Source organism: Drosophila novamexicana, unplaced genomic scaffold (assembly GCF_003285875.2).
Source record: "Drosophila novamexicana strain 15010-1031.04,08,12 unplaced genomic scaffold, DnovRS2.1 tig00000820-arrow-pilon, whole genome shotgun sequence".
Classification (NCBI taxonomy): Eukaryota; Metazoa; Arthropoda; class Insecta; order Diptera; family Drosophilidae; genus Drosophila; species Drosophila novamexicana.
This window is the reverse complement of record NW_020824828.1, coordinates 664,719-686,465: the sequence shown is the minus strand read 5'-3', so window position 1 is coordinate 686,465 and position 21,747 is coordinate 664,719.

The window sequence follows — 21,747 nt, the reverse complement described above, 5'->3', positions numbered from 1 at the left end:
CAAACGTAGGTACAAGAAAGTAAAAGCCATTATCTGATGAAATAGAACTACTACAAAATACATAATATATCAAAAAATTTATTAAAGCATAATTTGAAGTATAAAAGACGCTGTGATTGAAATAAACTCTGGCTAATTTCATTAAAATCTTTAAAAATAGTATTATTTCTTTTCTTAACAGGGCGCATAGTCTAACATTGTAAGATTTTGCTATTTACAAAACTTATAGAGGAATATACTATAAGCTATACATCATTTCTGGATTTGTTTAGTTTAGGATATGATAAGCACAAGTGTCAATTTAAAGAAAAAAAGTTTTATAAGCTCATACTAAATTGTATATTTGCACGCAATGCGTTCAATGTAATCCTAGTGTATTTCAAATGCTAAGTATTAATCTTGATTGAACACTTGATCAAAATGAAGTGCGTATAAACCCATATCAGTGTCATTTTGAAAACTCTGCGAATATAATTCAAGCAATGCTTGAAACTTTAGATGATTATCAAATTGCACTTGATCATTTGTTGTTGTTTTATGTTTGATACTCTGTACGGAAAGTAAACGAGAGTATATTGATTTTGAGAACTGGAATAGCTGATCAAACGGGTAAGCCAAGAAAATCTATATTTCCCACAGTCTTGAGGCGATTCTTAAGCAAATTTCACAGATAGACCATTGATGAGATTCTCCAAAGATAAATCTGAGAGCAGAAGTCCTCGAATTAGACGCAGTTTGAGTCCGATAATTCCTCCATAGTCTTAGAGTCGCCAATCAAGAAGACAATTTTCGACAGATTTAATCGAATAACGCGTTGAACAGAGTATTGCGCAGTCAGTTGCACCCGACTGCAATTCTCTTACTTGCTTTGTTTTGGTATTTTTCAGCACAAATTATTTGTAAGATATTGTATAATTTAAATTTCATAAACATTGATTGAAAGCGACAACAAAAATATTCACAAAAATCAATTTTTGGCCGGCAAACAACAAGAAAATTAGCGAACGCCTCTCCAAAGACAACAACAATTGTAGAATCGAACCGAATCGAATAGAATTGAATTAAATCAAATCTCCGAACCGATCGCGAATTTTTAATTTATATATATATATATATGTTTGTTTGTTTTTTTTTTTTTAAGTTTTCTTTTTTTTGTGCGTGCGGTCAGCGACTACTCTATGTGTGTTGTAGGGGTTCTGGCGGTGCCGCGACTGGGGCTGGCTTCTAGACGCTCAAATGGCGTTGGCGGCGATAAGATAAAGCCGCTTAACCACAGCACTGATCGGATCGGATCGTTCGTTTCGTTTTGTTTTGCTGTTGTGCTGTGTTTCGGTTTTCCCTGAGTCTGTCTGAGAGAATAACTGCGTTTTCTCACACAGTTTTCCGGATGCAAGCGCTGTATTTGTTTGTTTTGTTTGTATGCGTATTTTTGTTATTGTTCCTTTTTTTTTTTTTTTTTTTTTTTTTGACAAAATTGTTTGACATGTTTTAGTTTTTGTTTTCGGCGATATACCGATAAACCGTTACGGTGCCGATCGAGACACGATCATGACGGTCAAAACGATAACGAAGCCGCGACTTTCGATGTCGCGCGTCGCCGTCGCGCGTCGCTGTCGCGCGTCGTGCGTCGTGCGTCGCTCTTTAAACTGTTGCTGATAAAAGGAAACAAACACGCGTACTACATATATAAATTGGAACAATAATGTTAAATACACACACGACGCAGATCAGCGATCGACAATATACAAAAGTAAAAAAAAAAAAAAAATTAAAAAAAATTAATACAAATTTTGAATATATGATAATTGAAAATAATTTCAAGCAGCGCGCACAAAAAAAAAATTAAACAACAGCAAAAAAAAGCTTATGCCGTTTAACCGCAGCCGAGTCACAGCTCGAGCGTCGTGTTGCGAGCACTTACGCTGAGATCGATGAACTAAAATCCTAAAGAACGACAAGCCGTAATGATGCCTGGGCCCGGTGCTTGGTGTCGTATGCCGCCGTCGTCGCTGACGCTGCTGCCGTCACAGAGCATCACTGTGAGAGAGCGAGCAACAAGTGCGAGAGGAGTAGCAGCAGCAGCAGCAGCACCAGCAACAATCAAAACAACAATAACAACAACAAGTGTATGCGTGGCCGCTCGTGCTTGAGACGCGAATTGCTGCTGCCGACGCGACGTTGTCGTCACAACGGGTTTAATTGATTTAAATGTATTTGTGAGCGGAGTGCGCGCGCGCATTGTCGCTCGCACTGATTCCGATTCCGATTTCGTTTCGGATTCGGATTCGGATTGCAAGCGCAAATTAATAAAGTAAAAGCAACAATACAGTAAAAGAAAAGAAATTAGGCGCACGGTCAGCGAGTGGGCGGCAGTGTCAATTCTAACCTATATCGATATGACGCATAATACACACGAATATCGATATCAGTGCACGCAATTTTCGGACTGTGTTGCAGACAGCAAGCAGACATCAAGTGCAATATGATCGCTCTATAATAACAGCAATACGCAGTCTATAACCGATATACATATGCATTACATAGACAATATAACATATACAGACACAAACACATTAACATATGCATGTATGCATAGCACATAGAATTTGACTGTTCACATTTGAGCGCGCTTCACGCCTCAGAGCAGCACGACCACACCGAGCCACTAAACAAAAAAAAAAAACCGTCGGATTCGTTAACAGTAACACAACAACAGTTATAGTGTTAAATTCTTATTGGCCGCACCGTAGCACAAGAAAAGCTCGAAAATTGTCGAAAAAAAAAATAGAAGAAAGAACAAGAAAGCAAAGAAAGAAAATAACTTTGTGGCGTCGAAGATGTAATACCCTTATTCTGTACTAAGCATTCGGCTGTTGACGTTATCAACATATGTTACATATACTTAGATACTCTCGGCAGAAAAATGACTTGGCTATATGGACCATTTTATGGCTCGCGGAAAGCGTGACAATATAATAATGCAAGGGTATCAAAATCATTAAAAGAACTTTCGCTTGGGCTTCCAATTGATTGTGCTTGGGGCTCGACACAGCACGCCGAAATATCATTCCGTTGAGAACAAATAATAAGAGCAAACAACAACAGGAAAATAGCGCGTAACTAAATAAATACAACATATGTAAATTGTAGCCAGCAGTTGAAGCAGCTCAAAAAAAAAAAAAGAAACAAACAAAAAAAATACGCGCCCCAACTGCGCACCTCAATCATTATCACAATCAACGTTCGCTGTCCCTGTCGTCATTATTATCGTGATGATAGACAGAGTTTTGGGGGCCAGCATTATAAAACAAAAAACCTGAGCGTTCAAACAAAAATTTGCGCGCGCCAAAACACGAACTGGCAACGATAGAGGGCGCTTTCTGGCACGTGTGCGTCTCTCCGGTGAAAATGTTACTCATACGCAGCGTTTACGGACGATGACAGAGTCTGTTTGAACATTTAATTATAGGCATTAAATATGATTGGTACGAATTCTTATCCTCGTTTATAAGGTGAACAAAGTATATAAAGTTCTGTACAATGCCCTTTCATTGGACTGCCCTTATAAAAGCAATTTTCGGCCCTATTAAAGTTAGGTACTTGAAATTTGGAACATATACTCGTATACTGAAACCAAGTCTTCTACTGAGCTAATTTGAAAGCAAGTTTTCGACTGATGAGCACCTTAAAAGGTCGATACAAAAATATTTTGTTTCGGGAAAATCGTCGTGAACGAGTATTAAGCGGTCGATGTCAACCGTTCAATAGAAAAGATATTAACTGAAGTTGATACCTATACTATTGATAAACAATAAATGGTATTTAGCAAACATTATATACATAGTTGCTTGAATGCAGTTTAAATGCTTTTTAGGATTTTCTCGTTCTTGTTTGATTTCTGGCCTGGCCTTATAAAAAAATGGAAAAATTCCAAAACAAATGAAACATCGTATAAATAATTATAGACGCCAATGTTCTTGGGGGTCAATTTGGTTTTTATTGTTGTTGTTGTTGTTGTTGCTGTTGTTGTTGCTGTTGTTGTTGCTGCTGCTGTTACGGTTGCTGCTGCTGTTTTGTTGGTTGCAGTTTACAAAAGTACAATAAACCGTGTTAATAAGTACAGGTTTTAACCTTGAACCCATCTTGGATTTTGTTGCTGTTTAAGCTTCTGTTTTTGCTGTTGTTGCAGAGAGTTTGGAGTTGGGGTCACCACGCATTTGCAAAGTAGGGTATAATATAATACATTCATGGGTAAATATAATAACAACAGCAACAATAAATACAACCAAAAGAACACGAAAATGCGACAACAACTGTAATAATCAGCGTTGATCATCTGTCACAAAAAATGTTATAAATTATACATACATATGGGGATCGGTAATCGAGAGTTGCCTGCGAAGTGGGCATGGAAAGGGGTGTGCGTACTGGAGCTCGACATCGGTCTGTGGGGGATTCGATGACTTGGCGCGCACTGATTACAATGAATGTGAGTGTAAAATAACTTTCAGCAGTATTTAATTTAATTAGCGGTCTCTTAATTCTCAAGCCCCTCAAGCAGTCATAATTGCATTAATTAAGCACCTAAATATCGCAAATTATTTGCTTTCTTCTGTGTCCATAAGAATGTGGAATTTTCTGCAACAGGCAACAAACTGGTATTGGCCAGTCAGTGTTTTTCCCAATTTCAATTCTATTTTTCACCTGATTTCCGCCTGTGTGCATGGATTTGATAAGCTTCAACGAAATGAAAAACGCCTCTCAAATATACCTTTAAAGTCGCATTTGATACCTTTCTTATATCAATAGTAATTTAATCAGTTGCCAGACAGTTTTTTTCTTGAAACACCACATCAGTTTATCACCTATTTTTCGCATGTGTAGGTGGATTTGATGACAAGCAAGTGTCAATTAAAGATTTCATACATTTGTCGTACACTTTAATCGACGAAACAACCCCTCAAATGAGTTTTCGAATTGATCTCTGAGAGTTCATTTAAAATTCGTCCAGATAAGTCTATAGTCCATATATGTCCAGTGCAGAATGCAGATGCTTATTAGCTCTTTAAAGGGCAACAAAATTAAGATTGAATATATATAAATATGTCCATTTTAGCGAGTTGGTAAACTGCTTTGTGTACCGTCAGTAGACGTCGATTTTTTCGTCGATTTTTTGTTCGTTTTCTATTGCGTTTTGGCTCGTTTTGAACCCGTTCGAACTGGTAAAGGCGCTCAATTGGCTCGATCTAAACAACACACGAGTCCATATTGGCCCTATTTTCATTCAATCTTAATGCCGAAAAGTATTTCACAGCCAATCTGCGGTGCACACTGTTGTACATATGCACACACAACGAGTTTAAAATCTTAATAATGTTAAGTGCCCAATCACGATTTCGTTCGATTTATTTTAAATTTCGATTAACGTAAATCGTGGACCTTATACGACATCTGCATGTGTACATCTTCAGGTCCCCAAATGAAACGACAGATGCTAACACCAAATACAAATATGAAACGAACAAATTCAAACAGCGACCAGATTCGAACAGCAACTCAAAAGAATATTCCAAAATTTGTGCACTGTTTTCGGTGGCTTTTCATGAGAAATAAAGACACAAGTTTAACAATTAAGAATGTACGACTACGATATAACCTGTACTCGATCTGAGTATGTACATATATATCTCGTGATTATGCAGCCTTATATCTAATAATATGCCATATATTTATCACATTTTAATCTATTCTAATCTGTATTCAATAGTCAGTACATTGTGATCTTTAAAAAAAAATATAGCCTAGAATTATTATTATTGTAGCATTTTATTGCCTAACTTAAAACATTACTAACTATTTACACGATAGATATGTATCTGTTTTATTGCACATAAATCAATAATTGATTTTACTTTTGCAAAACCTGATGCCCATTTTATTAAACCATTTTTGTAGCGCATAGGGTATAAAAAGTAATGAAAAATATTGTGCCATAAAAAAAAAAAGGGAAAATGGCAAAAGTTGCGATGCATTTGATGTAAATATTTTTGTTTGAGCAACAACAACAACAACAGCGACAATAAATTCAAACGAAAAATTGATGATATATGTATGTCGATCTGTGGTATCCAGACAATGTGGATGTGGATGTGTATTTAACTTTTTATTATTGAAAAGGTTTTATAGACATACGTTTCGGCATTTTTTTTTTTTTGGCCATTTGCGTGTAATTATTGGCCATAAAATGTCAAAACGAATTTCTCGTTCGATATACAGAAAATTAAAGCAAAACAACAACCTAGACGATGTTTTATTAATTTGCTTAAATTTGTTGTAATTGCCTAGCTGCTGCTCTGTGTTATAATTATAGCCATTGTAGCACTACCAATCGCACTGACAAAAGCGAACAAAGCGACTAGAAAAGGGCGCCCTACTGGATGATATCCTGTAAATAGCTATAAGCTATTTGTTTGCAAACAAAAAACAAGCACACATTTACACAGTTCTCTTTAGAGAATATAAAATATATAATATATGAGAATATATATTTTAAGATTCAGCTCTTTGGCTTCCAATATCAAGGCGTTTTCGCAGCCAGCCGGACATATAAGCAGTTCGTCTTTCAGTTCAAGAATTTATAAGCATTAAGACTTGTTTCTTTCCGTCGACACGTACTTGTACAAAATCATTATGCCCATTGTTTCGTACACATTTTTAATGGGCACAGGGTATAGTTACGTATACGCCAAATACGACGATTGCCGCCGACTCGGTCAGCTGTCAAACGCATGTACAGACTATAAAGACAGCGGCAATAACAGCGAAGATAACAGTAATGTTCGCAGTGACAGCGCTGCCAGCAGCGCAGCGAGCAGAACTGTTGCGCTGCGGTTAAAGTGCCGCGCACGCGCTGCTATACATATGTATATGCATGCTGTTAACTGGCGGCTAGACGTTGTAAATTAAATTTTGGAATCTATTCATATTTTACTTATGTGAGTGAATGTCAATTTACAGTTTAGCTTAAACGACGGGTTTTCAGTGACCATCATTCTTGTTATTTGCATCATTGGAAATCGCCATTGGCTTCATTATCATGTGCATGACAATTTGAAACCGACTTTCAAAATGTTACCATCTGTTCTGTTATGATGAAATATACGTTTAGATAATATATTTAAAGAACGAGCTTTTGTTTTATTTAAAGATAATTCAGATGCACTATGATGTGAATTTATATTCGGAATATGTGAAATCTTTCATGAAACTAGAATGGTTAGCATCTGGTTATAAGGTATCTCCCTGTCGAGTCTCACGTGTTTTGCGCTTGTCTCATCGCATCTGATAAGACTTCTACCTTAAGCTAAGTAAAAATAAAATAAGAAAAACAAAACAACGTCAGCACAGATTGTGCTTTACCCCCAACAGCTAAGCACTACCGAATCCGAATGATCTAATTTTAACACTATTCAGGATGAGCCCGGTAGAAGTGATCATAAACTTTGATAAGCTGGCCAACGAATATCAAGAAACATGTAAGAGTGCTTCAGTCGAGAGTGCCCGATTAGAATATACCCTGTGGCCAGCTGGCCACAGCTGGAGTACTTTGAACTATCTTCAAAATTATTGAAAGAACGGAAGGAATGCATCCAAAAAGTTAAATATTGTAGATCTATAAATCTATCTGCCAAATTTGGGGTACTTAGCTCTCTTAATCTTCGAGATATGTTTAGTAACTTATGTAACAAATATAAACTCCTTCGCAAAGCTCAAGTTCTCGCTCTAGTTCTCGAGATCGATGTGATTATAAAGATATTGTGGAAATGGACTGCGATATCGGAATAAAAAGATAAACACGTTATAAATCCCAAAGCTCGACCTAGTGCTCTCTATAGTTCTCGAGATCTTTGTGATCGTAAAGAAGGACGCGGCTACTCGGACTGATCAAGAATATATACATATATATACTCTATAGGCTGGATGTTGCGTTCGTTTGCCTGCAACATTCGGTTGCACAAAACTAGTATAGCCTTTTAAATTCATATTCAACAGGGCATACAAAATAAATTGTTGTCGCACTTATTCTAATTTTACGCATGTGTGTGTGTGTGATTATGTGTGATTATGCTATGACTACGTTTTTAAGTGTGGCTGGGCGTACTTCCGGGCTATCTCACACACGCGCACTTTGTCGTCACTTGCATCACGTGTTGTTGATGTGAATTTTAAAAGCCTTAAATGAAATAGGTTCGCTTGCTCGATCTGATAGGAACATGAACATGATCGAATAAGTATTTAAAGAGAGGTCTTGCATAATCCACAAAACAAAGAAAAGAAGGCTTTTATGTAAGATTGAATGATCCTCAGAGCACAATTAATTCCAAATAACAAAGAATGGACTGAAGAATAGGAATATAAATCTATATTAAATAAATATGTAAATTAAGAGTTAAATGTTTTAAATATACACTTTTTTCAGACACATATGCATAATATGGATAATTATAGGTTTTGGATCAAGATTTTTTCGGCATAACTTGAAGTTCATAAGAGCTGATGCGTCATGTATGCATGTATGTATGTGTGTATGTTCTCGCATTGTGCATATCCATAATGTTTCACCTTTTGAATACCTGTCAACCTAAAAGCATATAGAAAGAAGTTTGAATGCTTGGCAGTCCGGTTTACTGGGTACAGTGTATCTCCTAATCAGGCACTCCCGACTCGAGCACGTGTACTTCTTTATTTTTTTTTTGTCAGCTATAGAGTATCAAAACAACTAAAGAAAATGAATAAAAAAAAGAAGCATTATATAGTAAGCCAAACACTGAACCAAACGAAATTGAACCGGTTTTAACTACTTTGGCTTGTCGAATTCTTGTTGTAGTTTTTATAAATAATTCGCCTTTATCAATTCATGTAGACTGAGCGAAAGATTATTATTATGCTGTCTGCCTTGAGGCACAAATTTTGTGTTTGTATAAGTCTCTCTCTCTCTCTCTCACTCTCTGTTTGTGTGTAAATATTTTTTCTTTTTTTTCTATGGCATTGAGACCGCACGTGTAACGTTTGTCGTACGCCGAACTTGTAACAGCTATGACGACAACAAGAACAATTCGTAACAAGAATGCCAGCAAATATGTAAGAAGCACAAGTTGGAGTGCTCTGGCCTGACTGAGAGATACCTTTAACCTAGCGACGAGCTGCCGTTCACATACATGCACATATGCACACACACGAAAGGAGTCTTCGGCGCTTACAGTCCGATCTTAATGATATTTTAAGGGCAAAAGCGCAATTTTCGACCTTTAAGAATGGGACTTCTTTACAATTTAGAAGGGAAACGAGGAAGGTATCCAGAAATTGAAATATTGCTAATCTGTGTATACTAAACAAGAGCCAACAATATGGAAAAAGATATCGTACAAGATATGATAGACCCATCCATACAGACAAACATGTTTGGCCAAATTAAACTAAATGATCAAGAATATATATACTTAATGCAGCCGGAGATGCTTTCTTCTACTTATTAAATACCAAGAAGTAGCGTAAAATATTTACGTATGAACATATTTTAAGGTAGTGTACGCATTGTTTCGACCACAAGTGTATTTAACACCTATGTGAATGCCAACTTTCTTTGTTATCCAAGGTAGTTTCTAGAATTAGTTGATTTTTATACGATTTGAACCTTTGCCCAGCATGAAAGCACTTAATTCTGATCTTCAAGGTTTTTGTCTGACATTTTTTTTTTTATATTTGTGCAGTTTATATATTTGTAAACGAATATTTAAAAATAATTTGTCAAAAATGTATATAAAAGTTTGTCATTAGTTTTTTTCTGGCCGTTTCTTTTACATTTTATGTACTTGCTAGAAAATCTATTAATATGTCTATAGTAAATGGGACTGATAGTTGTGCAAATATAATTTTGGTAAATATTTATAACAAGTTATTTGCGACTTTGGGGTCGAGTTGTTTCCTAGAGAGCATTAGTTAAGCATTTGACCACATACATAGCTGGCATACTTCAAATTACTCTGTTTAGTAGGTGAGTCACTCTTTTGCATTTTTGTATATGGCAAAGGACACATCGTCGAATGCTTTGGTTTGATTTTGTTAAATTAATATTTAATTCACAAATAAAAGCAGGAATAAATATGCTATGTTTTACATATATTTCACAAATTTTGCTCATTAAAAATGTATGTAAGAATAATAAATTATTTTTTGTATGATAAAGTCATATTAACTGAAATAAAATTATATTTTACATCGAGGCAGCAAACCGATTCAGGCACGAAATCCTAACTTATTTTTTTGCTTTGAGCGGAACCTCAAACTAAATCATCAAAAGAAAACAAACAAAGCGAAGAGCCGAATCTTAATGCAGGGAACTACTTCGAACCGTGTATCGAACTACCGACAGTTATTTGTTGGTCTGCAGCCCTGGCATATACAACATTTTTATGTTAATCTTTTGATAACATATCTCTGGAGACTGCAGAAATGAAATGAAGACTGTTAGAGAATTTTTGGAATACTGCTCTAAACAACAACAAAATATATATAATATAATAAATGTAAGAATATGCAGGATAGGCTTTTTTTTTTCTTAATCTAGCTAAAGGACGAAAGAGGAATAAAAGCAACTGATAGTGTATGCAATATTCGTATTGAATTCTATACGATGCTTATGTACATACATATGTACATATATTCAAATTTTGTTCAAATTTCGCGATATATTGTGAAATTCGCTAGACGGTAAATGACAAATGACGGCGGGCGAGACAAACCTTAATTGTGAATGTACTTATGTGTGTGTGTGGACATATATATGTAAATATATTTAATGTATCCGTATCTTTATGAGTTGGGCGTGAGCTGCGACGACGACAAACTCGTCGCTAGCTGCTGCTGCTGCTGCTGATAAGATTTTGTTTACTTTTCAGCAATGTAGAGTGAGCAACAAGTTTTTAGTAAACTGTTTGCGCTCTCCACGTCCGATCACATCACGAAACAAAAGTGTGATGATATTGATGATGAGACCGGACGGCACGGGATGGTATGCTATGGCATGGGATGGCATGGGATGGGATGTGATAACTATAACTATGACGTACATTGCAAGTCGCAATCCAACTGTCAAACGCTGCGCGCGACTAACAGAAATGTGCCAAAGACAACAGAAATACATATGTATGTATGTATTTATGTACATATGTATGTATGTATGTATGTACATAAATACAACTCAGTAGAACGCACTCAGCTCCCAATTGCTGTTGTTGTTGTTGTAGTGATTCTTACTGCTGCTGATTGCCATTGTTGTTATTGTTGATGATTTTCTTTATTGTTTTTTCTTGTTTTTTTTTATTTATTTATTTATTTGTCACGTGACACGCTCATGCGCCTCTGTAGCGCTGCCATTTGTCGGTTTCATTTTGGGATAGCTCTTCATTCTGCTTTGTATACCCTGGCTAAGAAGAGTATACTCGTTTTGTGCAAATGTATGTAACAGGTGCCTCTGTCTATCGTCAAATAAAGTATAAACATATATTCTTGATCATCTGTAGATCGGAAACCTTTAGTTTATTCAACTTTATATCACGCTTTAGTTTATATCATACGCAACACGAGTTTACCTTTTTTTTCGATATTAATTTCGCCCTGTATAAAATCGATCTTGAAACAACACTTTTAAAAGCTTAACTCGAAGATTATAAGAGCTATATTTTCATAGAAGTCAGAATTTAAACCCCGAAGGTCTTCAATAACATATTTCCCATAGAAGAAGCACAGTCGCAACATTTTATTTATTTTATGAGAGTATATATGAAAATCGGATATCATACATAAGTTCACTTCACTTGGGGCCCAGACTCGAATTGGCATCAATCAGTCAATCAATCAAGTAAAATGAAAGTGATCAAGCGGCAGTCAATTGCATGCTGCAAAATGCCAGACAATAAATATTGGATGCATACATATTTGATTTATACATAAATACATAAGTATCGACCAGGAGGTATTCGTTTTTCTGTACCACGACAATTCGCTTTTAATTTTAGATCTGGCAAATACTATATATGTATATATATTAAACACTGTGAATAAAGCAAAAAACTATGCAATAAATTCACAACTTATGGCAAAAGATCTCAAAATGATTAAACAAGCTAGACTGTGCTGAACTAGGTACTTCCATTGGTCCTTTTTGAAGTGTTTTTAGGAGTGAGGTAGTGTATAAAAAGCACATTAGCTATAATATTAGGTAGAATCACATATTGATCAAACTAATAAGCAAGCACTTAAATTGAATGATAAAATAAAGCATCTAATTATTCCAAATTATTGAGTTCGTTCAAATCTTTCATAAGGCGTAGACATATTTAAAAGAAAGAGAAAGAAACTTAGTGGGAGAAATGTTTATAAAATATACACATTCCTAGCAAGGAAATCCCATCTAGTTTGTATGAAAATCGCATAGAAAGGCGGTATCAAATATTAATTTTACTATTTTAAGCAATGAAATAAGGGAGTCAGTCTCTTAGATTGCCACACTCATACAATTGCCCATTTAAATCGGGCTTAAAATGTTTGGCCCTTGTGTGGGATACAGGTAAAGGACTTTATTGGATATAGACCCAGGATATGTTCAAGTCAAGTAGCCTAATAGTTCATATTTATACTTAATTCTCAAGTATTTCAGGCCAACTGTTTGTATGTACATTAATCATAATTAGTTATGAACGTCTCAATTTCAGAACATAGGTATGAATATTGTTATGAATTTGATTTGAAGCGTCTGCTCGGCTGTTGTTCGACTGAATGAAAATTAGCAACAATGTTTTGCAACCTTGAGAGCGCGTTTTGCGTGCGTTTGCGAAGCGTTTTTGATGGCTGACGGTTGCCGCCTTCGTTATTATTGCCATTTGCTTTTGTTATTGTTAAGTTTTTGTGGCGCTTGCGCATAAAAAATAATATACTCAATTCTGTGTGAGTGTGTGTGTGCTGAATTGTAAACAAATATAAAAATCATACAGAACGCAAAACAACGACGCAGAAAGATGTTGAAAGGGTAGACAAGAAAAACACTAGGCTTAAGCGAAGAAAGATAGTGCAACAGAGAATGAGAGAGAGTTGGAGAGAGAGAGAGTTGTGAGAGAGAGAGAGAGAGAGAGAGAGAGAGAGAGAGAGAGAGAGAGAGAGAGAGAGAGAGCGAGAGAGCGAGATCGGCGAGCAGCTTTTGATTTGGCTGCTGTCGCTAGACTTTTTGTATTTGCCAACAAATTAGATGCCCATTAAAATGTATTTTGCACCTTTTTTCGTGACATTTCTGTGGGTTGAGTCATCAAAAACGAAACGCACAGGTGCCAAAACACAAAACTGATCAAAATAAAAAAAATAATATTGTTAAAAAATATGTGCTGATTATTATAGGGTAATCATAAACTATAATGATCATTACGAAACAAGTCAACCAAATAATTACGAGCAGCAAATGATTATCAAATTAAATGCAACGTTATTCAAATACATCAATTGAGTGTAATTTATGTGTTTGAATATTTACATATATGCAGCCTCTTCTATCTTAAGATCAAAACTAAAAAGTCATAATAATATGCGAAGAAGGGGCGTGCGTTGCTTTATGCTTGGATGAATGGCTAACAAAATGAACGTTCGTTTAGCACGTTAATATTAAAAAATAATAAATAAATAAAAGAGCTCAAATTTACATGTACATAACAATAGTTTATATATATATATATATATATATATATATATATACTATATAAGCATTATAAATGTGCAATAATCAGTTGTACCGACCCATGAGAGCTGGAACACACCCACATTGGGCGTCACGTGAACATTTCGCGCTGCTCGCCAATTAAAAGTGTACCAAAAAAGTAAATAAAAAAAAATAAACACACACACACACGGGAGAATGCGTGACTCGATTGGGAGATACTCTCTAGTAAGGCCTGCAAGCTCGACAAACGTTCACGTTGGTTCAATTCATGGTTCGAGTCCATGATTCATCTTAAAGTGAGGTTCATAAAACTGATTCTTAACAACTGTGCATCAGTGTTGGGGTTTAAAAGTTAGCTCGTAACATTTATTTCAGTTCTCAAAAGAACTGTTCCATGTTATTTGTTTAAATTTGTGATCTAGAGTGCCAAAACTATCGTTAGCTATCGTTAAAAGTAATAGGCTTTTGAAATGAAATTGAATGAACGGTATTGGCTCGACTTTCCTATTCCAAGGTAAAAGCTGTTTCGGTTCCAACTCAGTTTGCAGCCTTGATTTAAAGTAAGTTAAAGTTCCGATTTGTGGACTATGCCTGTACATTTAGAATACCAAAAACTAACATCATCAGCGTATAGGATAGTAGCCTACAATATATATCTAGATTCTCAAGTTAAATATAACATTTCAATTCCGAGCAGTAACTGGTTCGGTTCCAAGCCGGTTTTTTAGACTTGAGGTAAAGTATTCTAGGACAGCAAAATTTATGATTAAACTAATTAACGATTTGTGGATTATGGCTATAGATTAGGAATACTTTAAAACTAACTTCAACTGATTATAGGATATGTAGAACCGATGAAACAACTCTAGATTATCAAAGTAAATAAACTACTTCAATTCCGAGCATTTGCTGGTTCTATAACCCCAAATTGTCGTTCTTTCCGATTTGTGACTTAAAACTAACTTCACCTGCGTATATGACAGTCTTTCCTATATATTTAAATCTAAAAACTCCAGCTAATGTGTTACATTAGATAGTTGATCAGGCATACGTGTACGCAATATTAACAAACGTTTTCAGATAGTAACAGGGTATACAGCAAGAATAATTAATATTTTACGAGTATCTAAATGACAGGCAGTAAGCTTTTTCAGATAGTGAGCCCCGTTGACAACGCAGCCCAGTTTGCCTACTTATTATAATTGCCGCCGTTTATTCGCAACCCTGGTCTCCCATCGGGCCAACCCGCCCACGACAAGTGCGTGGTGCTGGAGGAGGGGAAGCGCATGATTTGCTATTTATTGAAGGTTGGGCCCCAATCGACAAGTCGCCGATATTTGATTTTTTTCGGGGCTCGTCAATTGAAGCTCCGCGCCGAAGTGGAAATGGTACTATATACATTTCTCGATATTTGTGTACTGAAAGAGTGTCAGCGAAATTTTGTTTTGGGAATGTAACCTGATGGCAAATGATGGGCCCAATTCAAGCTTTTGTTTCGCAATCTTTTAAAGTCATGTCGGATTGTTTAAGATAGTTATATGAGTTTGTTATATATATACATATTATGTCGCTGACTTTCGATCATTTCCAATCCAAAACTTAAATGGTGTCCTTATGGAGTAGAATATATATTTAGCTATTCAGAATATGAAAAAGCTATGAAACTATATTGACTAACTCTTTGGGACTTATTAAGTTCAGCCAATCACAACAAAAGTGTGCTATTTGTCTATTTGTATATATTTGACAAGTTCAAGAACCTTCAGCAATTGCTTCACAGAGTGAACCAGAAATTGTAATAACCTGGGGTCATCGCGGGGTCGTTAATGAACCGAACGCCACGGCAATGGCACGGCAAATTAATAGACTAAATAATGTAACCACAAATAGAAGACATTTTTGTCAATGTTGAAGATAATTTATGTACATATATAATATAAATAGCAGGCGTAAGCCAAAAATATATGACATCGGGCGAACCTTGTTGTTTATACCGATCATTTGGTGGCTGTTAGTTATCTTGTATTGTTGTTTCTGTTTCTCTTTTTGTTTTTGTTATTTTCTTGTCTGCATTTACGAGACAAACGAACCCGGCCGAGTTCAAGGCTAGAAAAATATTGAAAGAAAAAAAACCAACAAGAGTTACCACAAACGAGTGTGTGTGTGTATATAGATACGTTCAGCAAAGTCGCGTGTGTTCAGACTATATCTAAAGAGTTTAGTTTGATTAAATCAGAGCATAGACCAATATATAATTATATATCATGTATAACTTATATTATATGTATATGAACATGAGGCATTATATAGTATAAGGTTCAGTCAAAAATGAAGTCAATCGAGCTTGACTTAGCAGCTGGCTGTTAGGTATAGAAATGCCGAAAATATGGGCCTTATTTATAAAAATTGAAAATTGAGTTACCGACCCATAGATACCCTGCGCATGTCCTTACAAACTAGCTTCTAGCTGCTTTCCACACGTGCCCACACAAACCTTGCTTTCGTCAGCGGCGAGAAACTACCTAAAATTTGGCATATTAGACAACGTCAAGAGTCTGCAGCTGTATACGAGTCGGTGTTATTTGTTTTTTTCATAAAATAATAAATTAATTTAAAAAATTAACAGCGCAGTGTCGATTGTTCACAATTGACGTCACAGTGTTTACAATTTCCGTTGCGGGGTATACAACCTTACTATACAACCTTACCAAAGACAAGGAAACGGTTTTAAGTCAACGGCCAATGATCTAAATGTTCATTCAACAAATTTAAAATAAAATATATATATATATATATATAAATAATGTTTTCTCTTTATATAGATTCTAAACGATTTCTAATTATGGGGGGAATGGAGAATGTGTATATAAAAAAGCTCTTAGAAATGACGAGCTATGCCAAAAAAAAGTTGTCGTAAAATCTATATTTATCGATATTATGAAAATGGAAGAAGATATCGGAGGGAAAATGCAAAGCTCGTTCTATAGGTAAATATACATATTACAAAGTCCCTAACTTTTGTAGTTTCCGAGAGCGTCGCGATTACAAAGACAGACATGGCTAGATCGACTTAAGAATCTATACATATATATTTATAGATGAGATGCTGCCCATCCCATTTTAATGCAACGAGTTTATAAAAACCCAGACATTTTTAAAGTAAGCCTGCTCTCGGGATTCGAGTCGCGGCCTAGGGTTTGTTTGTGGGTCAACTCATTTACTAGATCATACAAATTAATTTCCAAAATGAATCGTTGTCTAGACGCTTTCAAGGATTTGTGTAAATCATCATCATTCAAATGCATTTTCACCATTTACAGAATGTATTTTCTTACACACAAGACAATTGCAAACACAAACTTCACGACTTTGTTCTTATACCCTACAATTTGATGACATTAAAACTGCAGTTAGTCGCTGAAAACAAAAAACAAAAAAACAACAAGAAACCGGCTATAAGGGGAGTCACAAACCTCCACCGATCGGCCAATGACGGTGTGTTTTTTGTAAAACACACACAGACTTACCCGCAGCTTTTCATTTGTGGCATTTCCGGGGCAGCCAATCCGAACACCTCCCCGACAATAACAGCCAATTGGGTTTTGTAATTGACAGTGATAAAAGGGACAAAGTGGGGGGGTCTCGTGTGCACAACGTCGTTTGGCGGCGATCATTTCTAAGAAACATTTCGCAGTGCTGCGTTTTGACCTTAGACTTAGCTATATAATAATCGGGCAATGTAATGGAATTTAATGCTCATTGTGAAATGACAACAACAAACGGCATTATCTTCGAGCGATCATGCAATGATATAGCCACAAACTCCAATCTCAAATAACGTTAGCCGCTCAGCCAGTGGATACAGGCTTACATTTTTATTGTTTACTGTTTTTCAACAGGTATTTAAGAAACTCCATTAAATTCACGTGTAAGTAGACATTATATTTAATCATTTTCACAGACGAACATTCATTGTTCACATATTAATCATAAAATATGAAACGAACCAGGTTTAGCCAGAATTTCGAATTAGTTTAATTTAGCAATGAACCGATGGAACAAATGGAACCAAATCGAAGAACCTAAGTTGATTGACGTGAAAAAACTTGGCTTACGAACCGAACTCAAGGGCAACGAGTCGGTTTGAATCGTGAACCAAATGAGCAACAATCTTATTTGGGTTTGCAGCCCTGGTTAAGACAATATAAACTCTATTGCGGACATTTTACAACAAACATTTAAAGCTTACCAAAGCAAAGAAACAGAAAAATGCGTTAGAAATTTCACTTTATACAGCAAATGCGCTGACAAAACTTCAAATACCCGCTTTAAATACTCGGGAAAGTGCAATATGTTGATTTTCATTCACATTCACATTCACATTTAGCGAATTGGGCCAGACATTCATTCAGAATTAATTTACAATTGAACTGCGATCGGTAATGCATAAGGCAAAGCAATTCTTTATAATTAAAGGGCTCTAAAGTTAATTGTGAATCGAATCGAATCGATATATATACATATATTTATATATACATACATATATATTATTATTTATTTCACATCTGTTTGAGCACAAAAAAGGTTCAGGCATTCGGCCACATTTCGTTCGGCTGATCTTGAGTCATTTTATGGTCGAAACATGAGAATACGGCCACACTAAATTCGCTTTATGCGATTGCCATAAAGATTTTGATTGCATTTTATTGATATTGTTGCTGTCGTGTTTATTTGCCTCCATCAATTTTATATACGTTTTAGCCCAGTTTATTTTAATGTATTAAATTAATTGAACGAAAACAGCAAAACGAAAACTTTTCAAAAGTGCAGCCAACATAATACCCTTGAAAAAGGTTTAAGAATACCTGTGAAGATACCCTGCATTAAATACTACAAAGAATCGACTTTCTCAAGGAACTCTTCTGCAGCACTCTCAGAATGAGATGCTAGCATTACTATTGCCCCAGCTTTATCTTTTTAGACCTTAGCATGACGTTGCACGAGACATGTCCTTGGGTATGTTTATTTAAGAAGGACACGGCCGATGACATGTCACTTAAGCTGTCTGGCATGCCCATGAAATGGCCCTTGGTCAGCTAGGACTGCCACGACTTGAGCAGACACATAGCTAATAAATTCACAGAGCGGTAAGGGTATTTAATTAATTTGTGGCGAGCACTAGGTAAAACCCGATAGCAAAAACAACATCAGCAACAGCGGCCACAACAACAATGAGCACTAATCATTTTGTTTTGACGCTGACGTTGACTTAGAAGGGGGGCAAATACAGCAGCAACAGCAACAACAACAACAAGAACAACAACAGCAGAAGCAGGTGGAGAGGCATTGCGAATATCTAATGATGTATTGTCGACTTCTATATATGCGATGTCTGGAACTATTCATTCGCTTGGCTGTGAACGCCACAACAGCAAATTGATTGAGGTGGGCCCGCCGAAAATTTCAAATGCTCATACGTACATACACCAATGCATATGTATGTATGTACGTACATAGACATGTTTTATGTATGTAGAAGTTAAAGTACAGCAAGCAAGAATATGGCAAACGCAAACGCAAACGCGAACGCAACCGACTGCGCAATACCCTTCAATTCGAACTTTCTAATTATTCGTAAGCTATTGGAAATATGGATTTTCGCGTGACACGTTGCCAACGGAACGGAAAAATAGATATGCATATATAAAAATTGTATAAAAGATATAAAACGCACAGCAATAATACAAGATTCCAGATGCAATTGTATTGATTAGCTCGACTCTAGCAGATACCCTGTACCTAGCTACATCTTGTAGACGCAAGACACACAAGAGCAAAGCTGCGGCCCAGCTTATCTTATCTCCAAGAGGGAAAAACTGTTGCTAAAAATCTATATATTTATCAATTCATATGCATTCACGGCCAGTTCTATATGCACTTTACGGAGTATTGCTGAGTCGGCCACATTTTTGGTTTACTATCGTTGGACGATGAAGCTTTGCATACCAATATAACCTGAAAAACAGAGTCGCGACAACGCCCCTCGATCATTAACAAATCTAGTGAGCAGAAAATTGCATTTAATATAGTCACAGAGGGGGCGGGAAGCGAGCAGCGGGCAGCGGGCGGTGAGCAGATGACAGACTGTGAAGGCTAACATGTCGTCGCCAGTTGCTGACTAACTCAAATCACGAGACCTGGCATCGAAAGCGAACGATAGAGAGAACATTAGCGATGGACTGGCGCGGGTAATATGAAGTGAAATGTAAAGAAAAGGCTGAGCGTGTCTTGCGAGAGAAGTCTAGCTAAATTGTAAGCCATTTCAGGTGGCTTCCTGTTTGAATAATCGCACTGCAGATCTAACAATTATAGAAAACAGGCCCTGACAAAAATCCCCTATGCAAGTGACGCACGCCGGCATTGAGAAAGATTTACATGGATCCAACTAATGCAACGCATATGCATTGGGATGAGAAATAAACAAGAGTTTCCAAGACGGGATTGTCCGAGCTACATTCGAGTGCAGGTTGGGTTATCCTGAAAGTGATATATACTTAAGTTATGCTACAAAAACCCAGTATTCAAATTAAAACTTACTGATACTATGGAAATAGCTGAGAAGTGCGAAACAAGCTGGTTCAACTGGGCAGAAACAACAGGCTTCGATGTAAATGATGGCTAAAACATTTGGTAAACATTTAAGCCTCAGCAAACAATTGCATGAGATTGCACGAGAGTTCGCGAACGATCCTTAAGTTCTCTTGAGAGCAACAATATATCTTAAGTATAGCAGTACAATAGACGAAGCCCATGTTAATCTTAAGCAATTTACACTTAAATAAGCAACTAAATGTTTTAAATGAGCCATTATGTAGATTAAATAATCTATCGTATTTCTATTCAATACATTATAAGTATCTTATATTCTTATGATCTCGTAAGCTGATCTTATGTCTTATATTAATATAATCATAAGAAAACTCCGTTTTAAATGCTTTATGTACATAAATTAAGGAAAAGCTTTACACAAATATCTAACAACTGAATTGTGGGTGTAACCATGGCAAGAATATTCAAGTGGATTAAACACGCCCCAGCTTAGCTGCTGGCGGGATGGTCTGATTGGAGGGGGAGGGAGGGAGGGTTGGTTCGCTTATTTCATCACGTCTTGTTTTAGCTACTCCAGCTACCGGCTACTGCTGTTGCCAAGGACCTTGGCCAGGATGGGCGGAGCGAGGCGGGCCGAGGCTGGCGCATGGATGCGCGCCAGGTGGCCACTTCCGAGCACGACCTTGTAGACACTATTAAATTCTATTAAATGAACATTGGCAAACAGGCGAACGGCACCCAAGAGCGGAATATCCACAGACAGCAACGGCCACATAATGGTAATCGAGTACAAAATAAATACACAAACAACAAACACCCTCGAATCGACAGGCATCGGAAAGTGGCAGCACCAAAAGTATCCTTATAAGCCATTATGCTTTCTAATCAATACGCAGACAAGTCTTGTACAATATTGTTTTCGAGAGTGCATACCCTGTTCGGTTCGTAATTCGAGTGTATCTGAGTCAAGTCAAGTACAAAGGACCCAAACAAGCAAGTTGCCATGAAATATATATATCTGAGGCATTAAATGGGTATTCGAAGACAAGTTCGATTTGATTTAGAATTGAACTTAATAGATTTTAATTCAAATATTCCCACTTACAGTTCCATACTTCTTTAACCCTTAGGCTCGCTCCCTCGCTTTCTCTTCATAGATAGATATTATAGAGCTTAAGATCTTCGAAAGAAAACCGCAATTTCTATTTCAGTAAAGTACATATCAGTTCCAGGTTTAAAATGAATCAAATGTTTTCGAACTGTTTTATAAGCACGCAAAATTATTCTTAAAACTTAAGAGCATGGCTAAGATAACTTACAAGAACAAAAATGAAGAATTGTTCGGTCATTTTAATGGCATATATATATATATT